The sequence below is a fragment of the Catharus ustulatus genome, chromosome 8, assembly GCF_009819885.2.
Source record: "Catharus ustulatus isolate bCatUst1 chromosome 8, bCatUst1.pri.v2, whole genome shotgun sequence".
NCBI lineage: Eukaryota > Metazoa > Chordata > Aves > Passeriformes > Turdidae > Catharus > Catharus ustulatus.
In genome coordinates, this window is record NC_046228.1 from 20,802,419 (window position 1) to 20,821,666 (window position 19,248).

Sequence of the window (19,248 nt, forward strand, 5' to 3'; positions counted from 1 at the left end):
CATACAGAACTAAATAATCTCTGTTCTTTCCAAGGAAAAAAAACCTAAGAACCTTTCACTGGACCACCTCATCCCCCTTTCTGCAATGATTGTACGAACTTCCACTCCTAAGACAGGATTAACACTTTTGTAAGTATATTAGCACCTGAAAATTATAAATATCACAGGAGGCTGAATCTCTGCAAGTTTTCTGTCATACATCTTGGCAGAACAGTGGTTTTTGGAGGTTTTTTTTTGCTATATTAGAGTGCAGTATTCAAACATATATACTAAATAAACTCCACAAGAATAACCTTCCCTCACTATTCAATCAGACAGAAATGAGGGGGGAAAAAAGTAGGACTCCTTTCCTTCAGCACAGAATTTTGACCAATCCAGTATTTTTATTTTTAATATTTAATTACATTTGTGATATTTCCTGTGGGTTTAAGTCATGAATGCAGTTCCAGTATGCTGGGAGCAACGTAAATAGTTATTCCCAAAGGGATGTTACAGCTGTAACAGAGATTCTGTGAAACGCAAAATCTGAAACTTTAAAAGCTTTTTAGCCCACATCCTTCCCATTTCTTTTCAAAGGCAGAGTTAATGGATAATGAACAACATTGCCCTAAATTTTGCCCAGAAGGTACAGAAGTAGTAACTCCACCTAAATAAACTAATATTTAGCAGTAAGCAGCCACCCAGTCCTTTCACAGTATTGCAGTCCCAGAAAGGTATCAGGAGTTCCTTCCTGATCTAAATTTAATTCACGTGCCACATTATGCTGACAACCCTACAAGTGAAGACCAGAGACATGAAATTGTTTCCTCTGCAACTCTTTATAGAGGGATGAAGGAGGAATGCAACTTCATACTGCAGCAAAGAGTCTAGCTTCCTCCTCCTTCATCTAACACTGTGCCTCTTTTCTGATATGAGACTGCTCTGAAGGACTTGAGGTCTTCCCCTCACCAAATCTAGAGATGTCAGCCCATAAAAATGCAAAAGATCGTGCACCTACCTTTGATCACAGTCTGGTGAAGGAAAATATTCATCAGTTGTTTCACTCAGGAACAAGGTTCTGTTTTAAAATAAATAAAGAAGAGACAAAACAAGACTTAAAAGAATGTTTCCCTCTCTTCCCTAACGTTAGCCTTCAGCAGTGTTGGTAAACATTTACTTAACAGGAGCACCTTCGCTTTGCACAGCCAAGGTAATGATTACACTGCCCTGCACAGGGCATGAGGACAGACTGAGGCCATGACAACAGCCCTGGTGGCAATGACTAGACAGGGCTGCGTGGCACCCAGCTCAACTGCGCAAGAGTGAGAAAGAGCAGGGCAAGATGAGAAATGGCAAATGCAGGGGAGAAAAATCCCCCCCAAACAACAACCAAAGGAACCTGGATTTCTAAATCCACACAGAGGAAAAACAAAGTTCACAGAACAAGCAAATTCAGTATGAGCTGAGAGAACTGGAAACGCCAGCACAATCCGAATGGGATTTCTCACACCTGTTCATTAATCACTGCTGTCTTTGAAACAACCAACAAAGCAAACTATAAGACATTACCTTCTTTTGTCTTGGCCACAGCTTAATCACTTCAGTAAAACTTCAACGGTGTGACAAAGTTTGTGTAGTCTATTCCCATAGCCTTTACAACTAAGTTTACTGTGAAACAAAAACAAACCACCCCCAAGGAGGGAGACACACCCTCCTCCGCGCCCCTGCCTGGCTGGCGATCACAAGGATGGAAGTGCTCTGTGAAGCCAACTGGAGCCCAGGAAATGTGTGTGTACACACAGTGGGACAGGCACACAGAGCAGCTCCCTGGGAGGGCGTCTCGAGAGTCACCAACACCCCGAGGGAGGGAGGGCACAGACTAGACTGCTGTAATTTTACTATACCTGTTGAACAGCCTCTGAAGTCAACTCTTCTGTGGCCTCAGTTGTGCCACAGATACGCAAATACCTCTGCAGCTTCCAGTTCACACAGACCCTGATTCAGCAAAAATTCTGACCTTTGAGTTTCCAATAATCTTTAATACCTCTACAGCCAATTACTAAACAGGAACCACACTTGCTCTGCCTGTAAATATAATTAAGCACATCCAGCTTTCTGCCTTCCTCACATGATTACAAGAGCAAAACCTTCTCCTTTTTCCTGGTTAGATAAAGGGCAATTTAGTAAAAAAAGCACCAATCCTTCTGCAGGACACAATTTTCCTCTTTTCTTTTGATCCATAATTCTTACCTTCCTTACTTAATAGTTTGAGAAGGCAGATTAAGAAGCCCTGCATGCCTGGCCTCTGCAGAACCCAAAACACCAGGGTAAACATCACAACAGCCAGATGCAACCACAAAGCAACTAAACTACACAAGATGTGAATGTTCGATTTCATTGTAAAAAGAATAGACAACTAAAGAAATGTTTGGTTTTTTTCACAGAACAATCCAGTTAGTGTCACTGAGAAAAACAGTCAAATTAGGAAGTTAATTATTAGCAGAATGTATAGAATTCTACCCTCATGGTAATCAGTAAGACCCACACAAGGAGATACACCAACATCCAACTACTAGCATTTAATAGAGGTTTCCCATAAGGAAAATATCTTGCACTTTTCACTGCAAAAATTTCTTCCACTCTGTGATGTAAACTATTACCAAAGTGCTGAATTGGAACAAGATAGGATATCACTTTGATCTAGTTGGTTTTACTTTCCAGAATACAAAAAATTTGAAAAAACCCAAAAGGATTAACAGACAGCAAATGCAGGGAGACAGAGAGGAACACAAGTTTGAAATAATTTTGTCTTCAGCTTTTAAAAATGTAATTTACTCCTTCTTACAGAAACTCAGAAAACTGCTATACCACTGAGGTAAAGAAACAGCTCTTTGTAGTGCCACAGTGTACCACTAAGGCAGGTCAAAACAGATGTAACAAGATAAAATGCAACGGAGGCTGGTAAGAAAGGGGCAGAATTTAATGCCAGCTGAATGGGGTAACAGGGAATTTAAACTGAATGCAATAATTGATAAGTTTGCAGTGATTAAACACAAAGAACAGAGCAATATTATCAACCAGATAGAAAAGTCCATCAGTAGAATGAGACCAGAACTGGCCAAATCTGATTTCACTACACGATTAATTTGTAAACAGAACTCCAAATTCAAAGAGTGGTTTAAAACAACATAAAGGGGATGACACTGTTGTCATTTCCACAGAAAGCCAAGCCAGGTGGCAAAAAATTCACCTAACAATTTCCCATTTTCCTCCTCCATACATACTCTTGTGCCTATGTTATCCCTGAGAAGCAAACAGATTTGTATGTTTGCAAAGCCCTCAGCACAAAGTGTATTACCACCATTATCAACAGCTGCTTAACACCAGCTCCCAAATGCTCAACAGAAGAGGCAACCACACATTTCATCTTTAGGCATCAAAGCATTTACTAATGGAAATGAAACTCTGCCTAGCACACAATTAAGTGATTTTGGAAGGATGTCATTAACTCTAGAAGCATATCTTTTCCCATGTTTGTATTTACTTGCAAATTTACCAGCCATGAGAGTGGAGTGGGAAAGCTCAGGAGCTTGTGTCCCAGCCAGGCAGGCTCCTGCAGGAGCTCCTGTTAGTCAGGGTGTGCACTGTACAGAGACACAATAAGCAGTGACATTTGTGTTCCCGTATCTCTGTCTTTTAACATAAATGACACGCACTCTATATTGCAGAGCAGATTCCTCCAATATCTCAGATGCTGTTGGGAAAAAGGTATAAACAGCTCCTCATTTAACCTCAGTTATGGGCCGATAATGATGTGAATCTGCAATTTTAAATTACGACATACCCCCAACTAAGGAATTAATTAAAACTAGAATTAACATTGTTCGTTTTTATAAAGGAGGAAATCAATGAAGCAAAAATCTATACAAAAATATAATATATAAAACACATTTGATATAATGGTAAAGACATGCTGCAATAAAGAAAATGGAATTTTGCCCATAATTAAATCTAAATCTGCTGTTTAAGCAACTTTCTTCATACGCACTATGAAATTCATAGTAGTAACCTCCAAGATGTCCAAAAAGTGGCCATACCACAGCTGGTTGTACAGAAAAGAATATATAATGAAAAGAGATACTCGATCCAAAAAATTAAGTAAAAAAATTACAGGTAGTTTTCCTGGATACAAACACAGAGCTGAATGAAATCCAAATCTGGAAGAATAAATGTATCTTGAAGCCAAATTGGGCAAGATTTGTTGCAGATTGCCTGTATCTGCACCTGTTTTATTTCCATACATAGAACAGGGAAAACAGGTTAAAAAAAAAAAAAAAAAAAATCTTACTTTTAGGGGAGTGAAGGGAAAGAAGAAATGAAAACTTCCTACCCAATTATTTTTTACATGCTTGCTTAATACTCGGCACCAAATTCAGCTTAGCCAATGCTCAGAAACAGACATATCTTCAGGATTTTCCTCACATTTCATGTATGATAGCCTTCCTTCTCTTTCCACAGTCTACACAAGCTCTGCTCCCCACTGCTACTTTCCAAAATGCCCAAATACCTGATTGCTGAGGATAAAGATTGCAGGTGCAGTCAGTTGATGAGGAATACAAAAATGTTGAACAGACTGTTCCCTCCTCCCGCAGGCCTCCCCAGTTGTCACTGAAGTTGACTATATAAATGCTCAAACCATCACCAAACCTTCCCACAAATGGAAATAGGTACCTGATCCACTCAGAGGAGTCTCCACTACCATATATGTTTGTTTGGAAGTATATTTAAATGTACTCTTTTACTCTATCCTTACGGTTTTTTGGCACACAGAGGTAAAACAATCTGCTGCACAAACCTATTAGGAAAGACTACAAATCATGCAGTTGCTTGATCCTATTGTACATTATGCTCAGGGGGAAAAAAATCTTTGCATAAATCAGTAATTTTCTTTCTCTTTATTTGCATGAGACAATAATACAGATTATGGCTACTAAGAGAGCAGTGCCAGAGCTATGTGGGGAGAGCAGTGTCAATTCTTTCAATGCCAAAGGTGCAAGAACTTAGCTGCATACTTTTACTTGATCTTTTGAATCAACAATCTGACTATGGCTGAATTGTAAGGAAGAATGGCATCTGAAAAAAACGTACACATGATCAACCAACCTGAGTTCAAGGAACACCTTAAATGCTTTGAGATTAGCAGTTAGAAAAGCCTGTAGATTCTCTAGGACACTGGGTTATGATCAGGGAGAAGTGTCAGTACTTACAGATTGACTCATGGAAACATGACTAAAGCAGCTCTGTGTGGCATTGTTTGAGAACCACTGACCCAGAAAGACACTAAAGTAAAGCTGTACATAACACTCCCAATGCAGGCAGCACTCAGCTCTGTGCTCTTCTGCTGGAAGGGAAACACTGCATGAAGCTCCACAATTTCATAGTTCACATAAACAGCTAAAGGAGCTTTTGTGTTGCTCACCTTCTTAATTTCCTTGCATATCTCAAGCTGAAAGCTCTCTGCTGCCATCCCTCTTTCTCTTCCCCTATCTTATTCTATCCTTCCACAGTAATTCTGAGTCAATCAGATTAAATTCCCTGTGTTTTCATGCAAATATCTGACTTTTCCTGGCTTCATGGGAATCTCAGCAAAGGCCCCCCTCCCACTGCTCTCATCCCAAGACATTGAGGCATGCACAACTTTCCCTGAGCATCATTTCGGAATAAGGGCATACTTGTGTTTTTAAGAGAGGCATCCAGCCAGCTGGAGGTTTCTTTATGGCTTCACTAAGTGAAAAGCCTTTTAGACTTGCAGACTGAGCCAAAACCTTGACCTACCATGCCCTTGTGGGGCCAACAACATTCTTCCACTTCTCGAGAGAGAAAGTACATGAACTGTGAGTTTGACAACGCACTCAGGCACATGGTGGGACTCTTGGGGTGTCCTGCACAGAGACAGGAGTTGGACTCATTGATCCTGATGGGTCCCCTCCAAGTCAGCATATTCTGCTATTTTATGGTTCTATGATTCTATGCAAAAATCGTGTGACATGTTGAGTGAGTATTATCACTGTACAATAGTATCAGTGTTTCAGTAAATAAAACACAGAAAGGTCCCACATGCAGGGTAAATATTTTTTAAGACTTGAAATCAACTCTGTTCCATTTTAAGGTAGTTAGAAAAAAATATTCAAAAGTAGATTATTTGGTTTGAGTTTCAGAACACATTCAAGTCAGTGTGAGAATCTGATCAAATGCTTGTCAGAACCATCAGAAATATTTCCACTGAATTGAACAAGCAAAGGGTCAAGATTTAAATTTATGTTATGTCAGTATTTGTACATACATTTACAGATACAAGCACTATGCTGGTACACTACATCATAATTTTTGTGCATGTAATTGTCTAAGCATTACACGTGACTCACAGCAAAGGGCTGTTTTTTTAAAATAATATTAAAAATTATTTCTCCTTTGGGACCCAGCCATAACCCATTCTTATCTCTGTAATAACATAGATTTCCATCTCACTAATCTTCTTCCATCCTCAATACAAAAAAGAAAATTTGCAAAGTGGATGACTAACCAACCCCCTCTCAGTTAAGCATCACTCTACTTAGGTGTTTTGACACTCCTAAGCTATATTTTTCTACTCATTTTTTGAAAATGCATGTTCCTTTTGTTCCCCTAGATTTACAGTAGACAAAGTCAGAGACAATGCTCCATTTGAGTTAACTCATAAACCAGTAAAAACGTCAGGGGAAATTGCCTTTTTCATCTTAGCAGTGCAAACAACAGGTCCAGCCTTACTTAATAGACCATCTTGCTGGTGACCTGCATCACCCTCACACTGTCCTGAACACATCCATGCTCCCATGAACTCAGCAGCTGCAGATTACAAGGCTTTTCATGGGAAACAGTTTTTTTCTCATTCCTTCCCTTCATCTTAACTACCAGTCTAACCTGAATTGTAGAAATCAAAGGAAAATAATTTCCCCAATGCCAACACTCAAACCACCATTTCCACCAGGCAAAGGCTCTGCCATCTCACCCTCACCCAGACTCAAGTCTGACTCAACTGTCAAAAAAACCCCAGAGCTGTTCAAATACAACAGCATTTAACCCTTCTGCCAACAGAACAGCAGAGCACTCCCTAAAACAGGCTAAGTATAGTTTTTATGATCTACAGGACAGCAAAACTGAGGAAGAGAACACAAGCTTGGACATTTACCATGTCAGTAGCAGAACTGAGTACATGAGGACACAGGAACAGAGTTCACAGGCTCTAACCATTGCCTTTTTGCCTCTGGAAGACTATTTTGTGTCCAACCAGAGCATTCCCCTAATTTTCTGCCTCACATAGAACACAGGCCATGCTCTCTGAGGTTCCTGGCACAGGCCAGGGCTGGCACTGTGATGCTCTCAGGGTTGTATCTTCCAGGTGTCATCCTGTATCACCACAAACATTAAATATCCAACATTCAATATAGCTCACCTCAAATGTTTACCAAAGAGAAAAGGTAGATTTTGATGAAAAAAACCCAAAAAACTTCCCACTAAAAATCACAGTTCTTTCCTTCTTTTTCCTAGCACCTCCTCTCCTATTCCAGGGCACCCTCCGTTTTAATATTTTAATAAATACCACACTGCATCACAAAATTCAGAAAATTTTTGTATGCAACAAGAAGATCGATACCTTCTTACCTAGATAAGCATAAGTAGTTCTAATAAAATCAGAATTTCGAGGTTATCAGAGCCATCTTTTCCCATTTTCAATGGCAGCTGGATGGCAGTTTTCTGTCTCTTTTGCTGCCTTTCTTGTCTATCTCTGCAGGACTCAAGCTAATAAGCTTCCCATTAATGAAATGACTATGCCAAGGTACTGGCAGATGGTCCTGTGTTCCAAGCACATCTTTCCATTCCCTCCCTCCCAGAAGTCCTAATCTATACACAGTGTAATTGCTACAAAAACATATGCTCCCTGACAGAGAGCTTCCCTCCCATTATCTCTGTACTCCAGGGGACTGGCCCCAAAACCTCAGTGACACAAAGCAACTCCCTTCCTACTCATCTCAGTTTCCTATATGCCTGAATACACAGTCAGCAGGTCACGGTTCAAGTACCTGTACAGGGCTTAAAATCCATATTAATCTGTCCATGATACTGCTCACAGCCTAGCCCATTTCTAAGTGAAATGCACATACAAAAATCCATACTTTTTTTTTTTAAAGTAATATATAGCTGATATTTTTTATGTGCCATATTTTGTTACTGCTTTACTTACAGGTTCCTAATAACAGTGCACAAGCCTTTCTCAAAGATGAAAAGCCATAAAGTGTAATTTATTACACTGGTTACCAGGAAATCTCTTGAGCAACACTTTCACTTAAATGCTGAGTCAGTTACTAATTGGATATCTCATATATCTTAAAATTATCTGTTTGTTTCATCTGCTGGTTCCCTCTCCCCCATCAATTTAATCAGATTATTGTGATTGATGAATTCATTAGTATGGTCATTGTATCCTGAGAGCAGAGCAACTTCTACAGAGAAAGCTTCAGAAAGGAAGAGCAAATATCTCCCTTTTGCACACACAGATTGCTACACACAGAGGAATAAATGAATGCTATCAGTTTCTCAGCTGTGGGAAGGGCTGCACAAAGGATATTTTCAGACACTTAAGATCATTGTGGCTAGCTCTGCTGGAGCTCCTCAGAGAAGACAAGGGATATGATGGGCACAGATAGGTCACCATAATGTGAAGGGTTGTTTTAGCTCTCAAAATTGACTCCAAATCTTCTGAGAAATCATTTCTTTACAGAGAAAGAGAAAATTTTTACTGTCAGTTCGTCTCTGCATTTAATCCCAATAGTACTGAATAGCTTTTCCACACTGCAGATAGGAAAGAACCCCAACAGAAAGTAGGAAAGCTTCCCTTTAATCTTTGCTACCTCCTTTTCAACTTCAAGTTGAAAATCTTCAAAGTAAGACCTTTTCTCATACCTTCTAACACCTTAAGTCACTGATTGTCACAGGGAATAACTTCAGCTTAGTAACTCCAAAACTATCTACCTTACAAAAGGTGAGTTAGAAAGTTTGTCCATTTTCAAGTGAAACAAAAACAAATAGGTCAAACGCAGGCAGTAGTTGGACATGGAAAAAAAAATTTGTTAGCCAGGAGTAAAAATAAGATAATTATGCTCCTCTATCTATCGTCATTCAAAAAATAAGGAAGCCAAAACACTTTGTTAGCACATTTATTCAATCTTCCCAAACACTAAAGGAAAGGAAAAAAAGGAAAGAATTCGACACTTACCAGGAAAAACAGTAACTACAGAAAAGCAGGAGCACTGCTCAAGTTCCCAGGAGCTGTGACCACAGGAGCTGAGGAAGATGATATTAATGACCTCTGTGTTTACTAGATGTCTGAAACTGTATTCACTCTCCCTTGAGTTGTAACTTTATATCTTTCTAAAAGCATCACAAACCAGATGAAAAACGTATGTCTTAAGAACATCGTAAGACACCAAATTCCTAAGGAGGAAATCTAGACTCTACCTTCTGCTGTCTGTCAGAACATCCAAGGTGACACTGAGCATCTGAAGATCAAAAAGGCACTTGGTGAGCATTTGTTAAGTGAAGAATTTGGACAAGAATTACTTTGGGAGGACAGCCAGTCTGATAAACAGCAGCAAGCAAACAGGAAAAGCTACTTGGTGCAGGCAGAAATGCACAACAGGCTTCCAGAAAGTAACCGAAACTAACCACACCATACGTAATTAATGCAATTCATTACAGTTACATGGCTTCACACATTTGGAAATGCATTTGCCCAGTTTTAGTCTGGGAGAAATGTGCTCATTCATGAAAACTGAAAGGAAACCAGTAGTAAACAGTTTTGAAAAATTCAAGAACAAAGTGTGAGAATGGAACATTTGATATAGCATTATCTTGCAAATGTCTCCAAATTCCTCTCTGGTCAGTGTGTGGGTAGCACATTCCCAGCACAGAGAGCAGGGTAGGCGGGAGAAAGGGGACTGTAAAGCTATTCACGAACAGAATTTTGTCTTTTCCCACTGAAGTCCACTAGGGACCTAGTGGAGCTGTGGGAGGAGGGAGGGAAGGGCTGTCCCCCTGGGCACAGGGAGCCCTGACACCCTGACACCTTGGAGGAGCTGTGCCAGGAGAGCACAGCTCACACAGAGCCTTTCATTGCTGTGCTCGGGCTGCTGGGCCCTCTGCAGCCTCTCCTGGATGTGCCATGCCCAGTCATTCAAGGGGAAAGTTAATCCATCACAGTGTTCTTACAGAACAGGCAGACCTTTCCCCATCCCCCTCACAAATAAAAAATAAAAGTCTCATCGCCCAGACTTCCCCTGACCCCAGCAAGCTCAGGGATGCAGGGAACAGCTCCCTGAGCCAGAACAACTGAAGAGGACAGTTCATGCTGACAAATGAGGCCAATGGGCACCCAATGCCAGCACAATCAGGTCTCCACATATGTCATCACTCACCTTGCTGTTGCAAGCACAGGAGCCATCCTACATCTTCCTGCTACAGGAAACATCAGAAAATGCCCCAGCACACAGCACATAAATTTTGACTACTTGGAATGCTGGTAGAAATAGAAATGCAGACTTCACACTCTCTAGGGAAGGACTCTGGGCAGTATTTTACTCTCAAGCATCTTCTGCCAGCAGCTCCTCCTTTCCCCCATTGACCAGCAGCCTCTGTAGCACAAGGCAGCTCTACAAGCAAGGCAAGGTGAGAAAGCAAGGTCTGGAGTTCTGAGCACAAGGACACATTTTGAAGGTGTGGTATGAAATAACGTGCAATTGGTGACAAGTGGATGATAAGCCCTGAGTATGTAGCAGATAGCTACTAGTACAGGCTGCCTATGGACAGAACAGCACTGAATAGTATCCTCAAGGAGCGGGGCAAAGGAAGAGGGTGGGGGAAACACAGCTGGAGAATCTTCATAACTGGTTTATCTGCACAGCCCATCGTTACTCCAGGTATCCCTTACAGTTGAGGGACATGGAAATCACAGTCTGTGGAACAGCCCTGGCCCCTTTCAAAATGTTCTCCCTGTGAGAGACATAAGATGCACTCATACATAGTAGACTGCAAAAATGGTAAAAGTGAGTGTTTGGGGTCTTATGAGTTCAGGGTTAAATTTTTAGACCAGTAACATCTGGCTGATGTAGGATGTAGAATGATATAAAAGAGAGAGAACATTACTCTGCCATGTAAGAAGAGAACAACCTAACACGCAGAACTGAAATGCAGTAGAATGACAGAAGCCAACAGGCTGCAATCACAGTGGGCTACAAACCAGAATACATCACACTAATGAGGTAGGAAAAGATTTGTCACATGCAGAGGATTACAGAGAGTCCAATAAAAACATTTTCTATTAGGAGAAAAACAGAATCCAATTCATATGGAAGTAGCTTTCATATCATACAAATCATGGTACAAAATACAGAACAGAAATTCAGAAAGAATGGCATGTAACACTGATGTAAAACAAGCTGTCTGACAAAGCCAGACTAAGAACTAATCAAATGTAACAGTGGAAAAATATTTCAAAGATTTGAAGTCACAAATTATTTCAAATGAAGGATCTGGGTTTTTGTGCTGTATTCATGAAGCATCCAAAACAGCTAACACCTGACCTCAAACTGTAATCCACACAGTAATTTCATATATACACTTATTCCTCTCAGAAGAGCTGAATTATATAGAGGAAACATGAGGACATATTATATTTAAGCAAAGTACTAAACAGTGAAAATTATAACCACTCATAGTTCTTGTTGAACAGGGACATAAATTACTAACTCAAAAAGAGAGGGAAAACTAGACACCTTAATGAAGCCCACTGCGTGCTCGATAAAAAGTGACAATAAAAATACATTAAGTTGTATTAAGATGCATAAGAAACTAAGAGATGAGTAGTAAAAGAACTAACATGTGCATTTCACTGTAAAACACTGTTCAGATCTCACCAGTTGATCCTAAAACAACATAAGAACATTGAAGTAATGGATTGAAATTGCTAATTGACAAAAACAAAGAAAACCATCTAGTCTGTTAGGTTTTTGTTTGTTTTGTTTTCTAAAATCCAACAAGACGTTTAAGAAGCACATGAAAAAAATCCTCAACAGTCAAGAGGAGAGGCTGGACAGATTAAGAGCTATTAATTTGGTTTACTAATAAAAGAACAAGGGAATACATAATGCAACTCAGGGGCAGAAATGTGGGTAATTTGAAGTTATATAGTTACACATAATACACAATTATCCTGTAGTGCTTACTGTGGCATTACACTGATGTTAATAAAATTATAAAACATTAATAAGTAGAATATTTGAATTAGAACAATAAACATCAATCAGAAAAAACAGAAACACTTCAATTTCAAGGAAAAACATAACAGTAAACATCTAGGAGAAATGTAATATAATATAATCATTTTCTACAGAAGTTTTTTCTTTAACAGAGCTATTGTTGACAAAGGAAAGACTTGGAATCTTCACGGACAGATGTTCTGATCCACTAAGAAAAATACATACCAGCAGCAGCTTCATGTGCAGAAAAAAACATAAAATATATCACTGTAGCCAGAGTGATAAAAAGTCTTATGAAACGTGTCACAGAAAGGCAGAACAAAGAGTTTCTGGCTTAAGGTTAAGAAGAGACACAACAGAAGGACATACAGTCAAAGCTGTAACAAAAGGTAAGATAATCACCAAGACTGGGCCAATCTTCTTAAAATCAAGGGGGTTTTGTAGGCATTTTGAGCATTTATGGAGATCTTTTAAATATGGTTTAAGGATCCAGACCCTTAAATATGAGGGACAGACCATAGTTGGTCCTGCAGCAAATATGAGGAGAGAGAAAACAGAATTTTTGTTGCATGCCACATGCTGTTTACCAGTAATGTGGGTGGCTGGTGTCAGGCAGGAACAGGTCAAAAAAAAATAATTTTAAAAGCCACTGAAATACCATCGGCAAGAAAAGAAACATTCTAACCCTCTATTCTCCCGTTTTCATCTTTGCAACTATTTCAGCTTCACAAAGGCATCTTGCAGGTAGTTTGTTCCATCAGTTTGTTGTGGGTACTTTTCTCACCTAAAATGATTAAGTTGGCACCATGTCTTATGGTCTCAGGGTACCTCAGGGGCTGGCTGCACCAACAGAGAAAGAGTGGAGAGCCCAGGGCGCTTAAGGGCCACACTCCCCCCATATCCCAACATGGTGGGCAGAACAGTGTATTGGTGACAGGGTCCATGACAATCCCAAGCCAGGAGAGGGACAGAACAGGTCTAAAGGTCACCCAGGCATTCAGTTCATAGCAAAAGGAGACAAATGGAGTCAAGGACTCAACAAGACCACGGGGTCCATCCAGGAAACAAGGTTGGAGACAAGAGGAGACAGGCGCACCTACCATGTCCCAGGCTAGGACTGAGGGCTGAGATTTGAGATGAGGGCAGTCCCTGAGCTCCTGAGGAACAAGGGCACAGGCAGAGGGCCAGAATGAAGTTTTTCATTATGCCTTCAGGGCTGATGCTTAGTTGCTTTCTACAACCTCTGAGTGCAAGAAAGGACTGAGCCTATCTGAAGGAAGAGACAGAGGATGTGCCAAAGATCAAGGGTGGTTTATATCTCACATTCTACTGTCCCCATGGGAATATACACAAAATAATAGATCCCTGAGAGCTGTTTTTACTCCTGGGAATATATATAAAATCACAGATATTTGAGAGCAATTTTCTTACAAATAATGTAAACATATTCTCACCAAAGAGGGTGGAGGACAGGAGGTGTGGGGAGTTGGGAAATACTTCTTTCCCACTTCACCTGCACTGGAGTGCTCTCCTGTAATTGCTCGTTCAACCCATATTGCCCTCTTTATATCAGTGCAGTCTCCACTCAACTATTCTGAAGCAGCATTTTGCCTCCAGCAATCACCATCCCAAATGTTCTAGACGCTCTTGACAATACAGGCAATACAGCTGCACACCCTTCTTCAAGGCTCTGCTAATGTCTTCCACACCCTCTTCCAACACTGCTTATGGAAGGGGAGCCTCGCCTGCAAGGGAAGGCACTCCTGGAAGTCAGAAAGAGAAGAGTAAGGAGGTATGACATGAGCAGAGAACAGAAAACCTAAAGAGAAGATAAAATCTTGTGGACTAATTCCTTCCACATGAGCAGCGCTGGGCTTGTCTACATCGATACTCTTTAGAATTCCCTGTTTCAGTGCTGCCAGTGCCCGCAGGGAAGCGCCGCTCCGTACCAGTTTCCCAGGCACAGCCATTATTATGCCTCAGTGAGATACCCATTCCTCTCCTTCCTGGAATTTCCTTGCTTTAAAAAAAAAACTTGACAAGCACGGTTTAGAATTTAAAACCATAAATACACGCTTCTCTGCATGTTGGAGGAAAAATCTGGGCCCAAGGATATAATTTCACACATGCAGTTAGGCCATAAAGAAAGGTACTGTGGATGCAGAAAATAACAGCCCTCTGTGGTTTGTTGGGGTTTGTCACATAAAACTGCAAACATTCAACTTACGATTAAAAATCATACACCTATTTTTTTTGGTCAAGTAGCTTAAAAATGTAAAAGTACACAAAGTTGTTAGCAATGTTCAGCCAACAGTTACAACACACTGACCTCTACCTTAACTCAATATGGCTCAAACTTCAAAGCCTGCTTAAAACTATTTAAATACCAACAACTTTAAGCATAGCAGACATGCTGCATACTCAAATGGAGCCAGTATGCTGCATGTGAAATCCAGTTTTTGCAGTTCCTCCCCCTTATTTCCCAGGCTAAGCTTACCTGTTCTCCAGAGCAGAACTTTCCTGTTACATTTTGGACTGAGAGCAGTGGTGTTGCACTGCTCTATCACCCTTGGATTACTGCTTTTTATTGCCCTGTCATGGGCTGACCCTGGCTGGATGCCAGGTGCCCACCAAAACTGCGCTATCACTCCCCTCCTCAGCTGAACTGGGAGAGGAAATATAATGAAAGGTCTGAGGGTGGAGATAAGGAAAGGGAAATCACTCACCAGTTACTGTCATAGGCAAACCAGACTTGACTTGGGGAAAAAATGAGTTTCATTTATTACCAATCAAATCAGAGTTGGATAATGAGAAATAAAACCTTATCTTAAAAAAACCACCTTCCTTCTTTCCAGGTTTCACTTTATTCCTGATTTTCACTACATCCTCCCAGCAGCACAAGGAAACAGGAATGGGGGTTGCAGTCAATGCATCACACATCATCTCTGCTTTTCCTTCCTCCTCATGGGGAAGATTCCTCACACTCCTCCCCTGCTCCAGTGTGGGGTTTCCTCACTTGAGACAGTCCTCTACAAACTTCTCCAGTGGGAATCCTTCCCACAGGCTGCAGGTCATGAACTTCTCCAGCATGGTTCCCTTCCAGAGAGCGCAGCCCTTCAGGAAGAGGGGTCCCTATGGGGTCCTTATGGGGTCCAGCAAAGCTGCTCCACCATGGGCTCCTCCCCAGGGGTCCACAGGCCAGGAGCCTGCTCCAGCACAGGCTTTTCTTGGGGCCACAGCCTCCCTTGGACACATCCACCTGCTCTACTCTGGGGTTCTCCACAGACTGCAGGTGGATGCCCGCTCCACCATGGACCTCCATGGGCTGTGGGGGGAAACTGTCTCTGGCCTGGTCTTCACCTGGGGCTGCAGGGGAACCTTTGCCCAGTAGCTGGAACACCTCCTGCCCCTCCTTGTGCATGGGCCCTGATGTCTGCAGAGCTGTTCCTCTCACATCTCTTCACTCCTCTCACTGGTTGCAACTGCTGCTGCACAGAAGAGCTTTTCCCTCTTCTTAACTACTTTATTCCAGAGGTGTTACCACCATCTCTGATGGGCTCAGCCTTGGCCAGCAGCAGGTCCATCTTAGTACCAGCTGGTATTAAGGACCATCAGACACAGGGAAAGCTTGTAATACCTTATCACAGAAACCAGCCCTGTAGCCCTCTAGAACCATGCCATGAAAACCCAATAGATTCCCTTTTTGCTAACTGCGGTGGAGGCTAACACAGAACTTCTTTGTTTCATGTGAGAGGTTTGCACCCTTGCCCCAGTGGCTCTGGAGATGCCCTTTCAGTTGTGGATGGGCAGGAACCAAAGGCTGCACTGAAATTCCAGTGTGGCTCTCCTGCTGTACACCTGGCAGGTGTACAGAGGTCTCTGCTATGACTGACTGAGCAGGAATGGCCCCAGGGACTCCACCTGTGCCATTACAGAGGCTGTAACACTACAGAGATTTCTTAAATAAGAAACTTATAAGGAATCTGAAAGTATTACCTACAGAAGAACAAAACAACACTAGAATTTTTGCAATCATTCACAAAATTAACCAAGACCAGGGCACTTGTAGAAGCTTGTGCCTCATAAGATGATAGCCAAGCAGTAGGAAAGCCTGGTCTGCCAAAGATATTCAACACAGAATTTCTGAACTTCCAGTATCTTTTCCACTGCAATTGTTAGTGATTCTATGTCTTGAAGGATACTGGAGCAGAAACCCCACATCAAGAAAATTATCTGGCATCAGCAGTGATTATATGGAAATGCCATAGTTGAACCCATGTCAAAAAGAGTTTAGCTGCTTAACTATCAAATGCTTAACATACTTTGAGCATAACTTTCAACAGAGTTTCTCAATTGTCACTTGAAGGCTGCTATTAGCAACATTTGGATCTCTAGAACATTCTGCTGCTATCTGCTGGCAAAAGAAATGTTTAGTAGCCTGAAAATTGTCCAAGGGGTAAAATCACAACAGCTCATTTCAGATGCAGCTATGAGGCTGCAAAATCAAGAGCACAATCCCAGAGCAGCAATCTTCACAAGAATGTTGTTTTATTTTTTTAAACTCTTCTTCTTCCTGTTTTTTAAGGATCCTGGGTGCAGTTATGATACTCAAACTAGGACTAGTTGTTGTGTACCCTGTGACATTTCCCCCCTTGGCTCTTAGCGCTGTGGCTCAAGCATTTTTAGTTTCTCCTGAGAACCAGAGCATAGAGAAATAAAAGGTCTCTGTGAACAGTGCATTCCAGACTGCTGGACTCCAACACATAGTCTTCTAATCAAATTATTTTTAAGATTTATGTCAAGAGGTAAATGTATTAAATTCTTGGCTTCAACAAAATCAGAACTACTCTCTCCAGCCTAGAAGACACATACATTCCAAGGTAAAATTTTCAGAACTGACTTTTAACTAAAAGCCTCAGACCTTGTGCTTCTAAGTAATAATCTGCTTTCAAAAATATTACCCTTGAACACAGTTTTCTTTAAGGATGAAAGAAAAAGAAGTAATCTAGATTTAAAGACCATGTCAGCACATGGGGAAATAGGTATTCTGTGCTCGTAAGTTAACCAGTGCTTGGCACAAGTATTGCATTTTTCCATGTATTATCTTCCCTGCCTCCAAAGTAATATATTTTACTCTATCAACAAAAGGTACATACAGCAGACTGAATTACACATCTTGAAGTTTATACATCAGCAAAGGACTTCTGAACACTGTCACTTCCCCACTCTATCCCCAGCGTAACTCAGTCTCAGAGTGAGGTCACTCTCCACTAGTCTACAACAATCTGTTCTACATTCTGGATGCTTGCTGTGAAACTTCAGAAGAGCTAGGGAATAGACAGGGAGTAAAAGCTGGGTATGAGAGACCACTCCAGCACTAATACCCCAGATCAATTACCAGTATAGATCCACTGCATTAAAAAAATCTCCTGTTTCTGAACCCTCTCTAAAAGCCCCCTTGAGCACGCAGTCCTAATGTACATAATTATGGGATAAAAAATGGTAGGAAGAAAAGAAAGAGGAAAAAAATCCTAAATATAAGGAGTTTACCTAAGAAAAGGTAAATGTGTTTAAATGAACAATCACAAGCACAGCAAAATCTAGTGAGTCGAGCCACAATTCAGATACAGGTTTCTGGTACCTGACCATAGAATCATTGAGAAGTCCTGGCTACTTCTGTCAGCCTTAACACACAGAAGCCTGCTACAGCAAATCTTTCCATAACATCATTGGAAATGTTTGAGTACTAGTTTATCTTGCAGCTTGAAGTTATACCTTCTTTTGAAACTCGGAAGAGGTACTTTGATGAGGAAGGCTAAGGAGAAGGGACCCCAGGCCTTGCATATAGTTCAAGTGGTCTTCCTACTGGTTTATTGCAGAGTACTCCTGCTTGAGCTCTTTCTGAGATCAGTTCAGAGCTGAAATCAGTTTTTCCTTCTCTCAGACATGCTTCTATCCCCTCAACACACTGTAAAAATTATTGCCTAGGCAAAAAATTTACAGTGTATCACTACAGGGTTAAGTTCCTTTTACCTTGTACTACTCCACTTGAGTGCAGAGTGCTCAGCTTGGCTAAAAGCTTAAAGGCCATGAATAATATAAGAGAACTCCACTGGGAGGACCCCTAATGCCTCAGAAACCTTCATAGGTCTCACAGCTCAGTTCTCACTTGCCATATCCTTCACTTCCTCTAAATGCTCCAGCATCAGCGTTAAATCAAACCTGGAACTCCAGCCTTTAGCACCAGCAAGGCAGGCAGCAGATTCCGGAGGCTCAAAGGGCGCCAGGAGGGCTGGTCCCTGCAGCCTCCTGGCTATTGCCACCCAGCTCCTCCACCCTCTCAGCCTTTTGTTAACTGCTCCTCAGGTTTAACTTTTGCCTTCAGCACTGGAATATTAATCCTTCCTTTAAGCAAAACCACTTTATCTACCTTTGAGTTGTAGAGAAATCCAATGATTGTAAGAAATCATTTTCATATTTGGAAAATGTACTCTTTGCTTTCGAGGATGAAGTGTTCACCTTGTAACCCAACATGGACATCAGCCCTACAAGATGGCCCATGCAACATTAAACTTGGGAAAGCTTGACAATAAAATGAGTTGTGGTTACAAAAAAACCCAGACAGGTGCATGCAGGGGGGAAAGGCGAGTCTGAATGTATTCTGATGAGCCACAAACTTGATACATCACACATCTATGAAATTACATATAGTTCATAATTGAATCATTCCAAATCAAATCAGGAAAACAGAACCAGAATTACAGGAAATACTGGGAATCTTAGGCAAATTGCTTTCAGTGTCTGCACTCAGTTAAGCTATCCGTAAAATACAATTGATAAACATAACCATTAAGGAAATGCATAACATAGTAAGTCGTAATTCTTAAGCAGAAAAAATTAGGCAGGTCCTTGTTAGGTC

General features: G+C 41.1%; 1 protein-coding gene across 9 annotated transcripts in view; it reads right to left on the reverse strand.

The window, feature by feature from the left end:
- NDST2 (N-deacetylase and N-sulfotransferase 2) overlaps positions 1 to 19,248 on the reverse strand; it is a 127,902-nt gene that overhangs the window by 50,631 nt on the left and 58,023 nt on the right. For 6 of the 9 annotated variants that reach the window (XM_033066574.2, XM_033066578.2, XM_033066573.2 and 3 more), the window contains one exon: positions 998 to 1,057. The exons of the other annotated variants lie outside the window; for them this stretch is intronic. The gene's annotated coding sequence lies outside the window, so the exon portion shown is untranslated. The remainder of the gene's footprint in view (positions 1 to 997; positions 1,058 to 19,248) is intronic. 9 annotated transcript variants of the gene reach the window in all.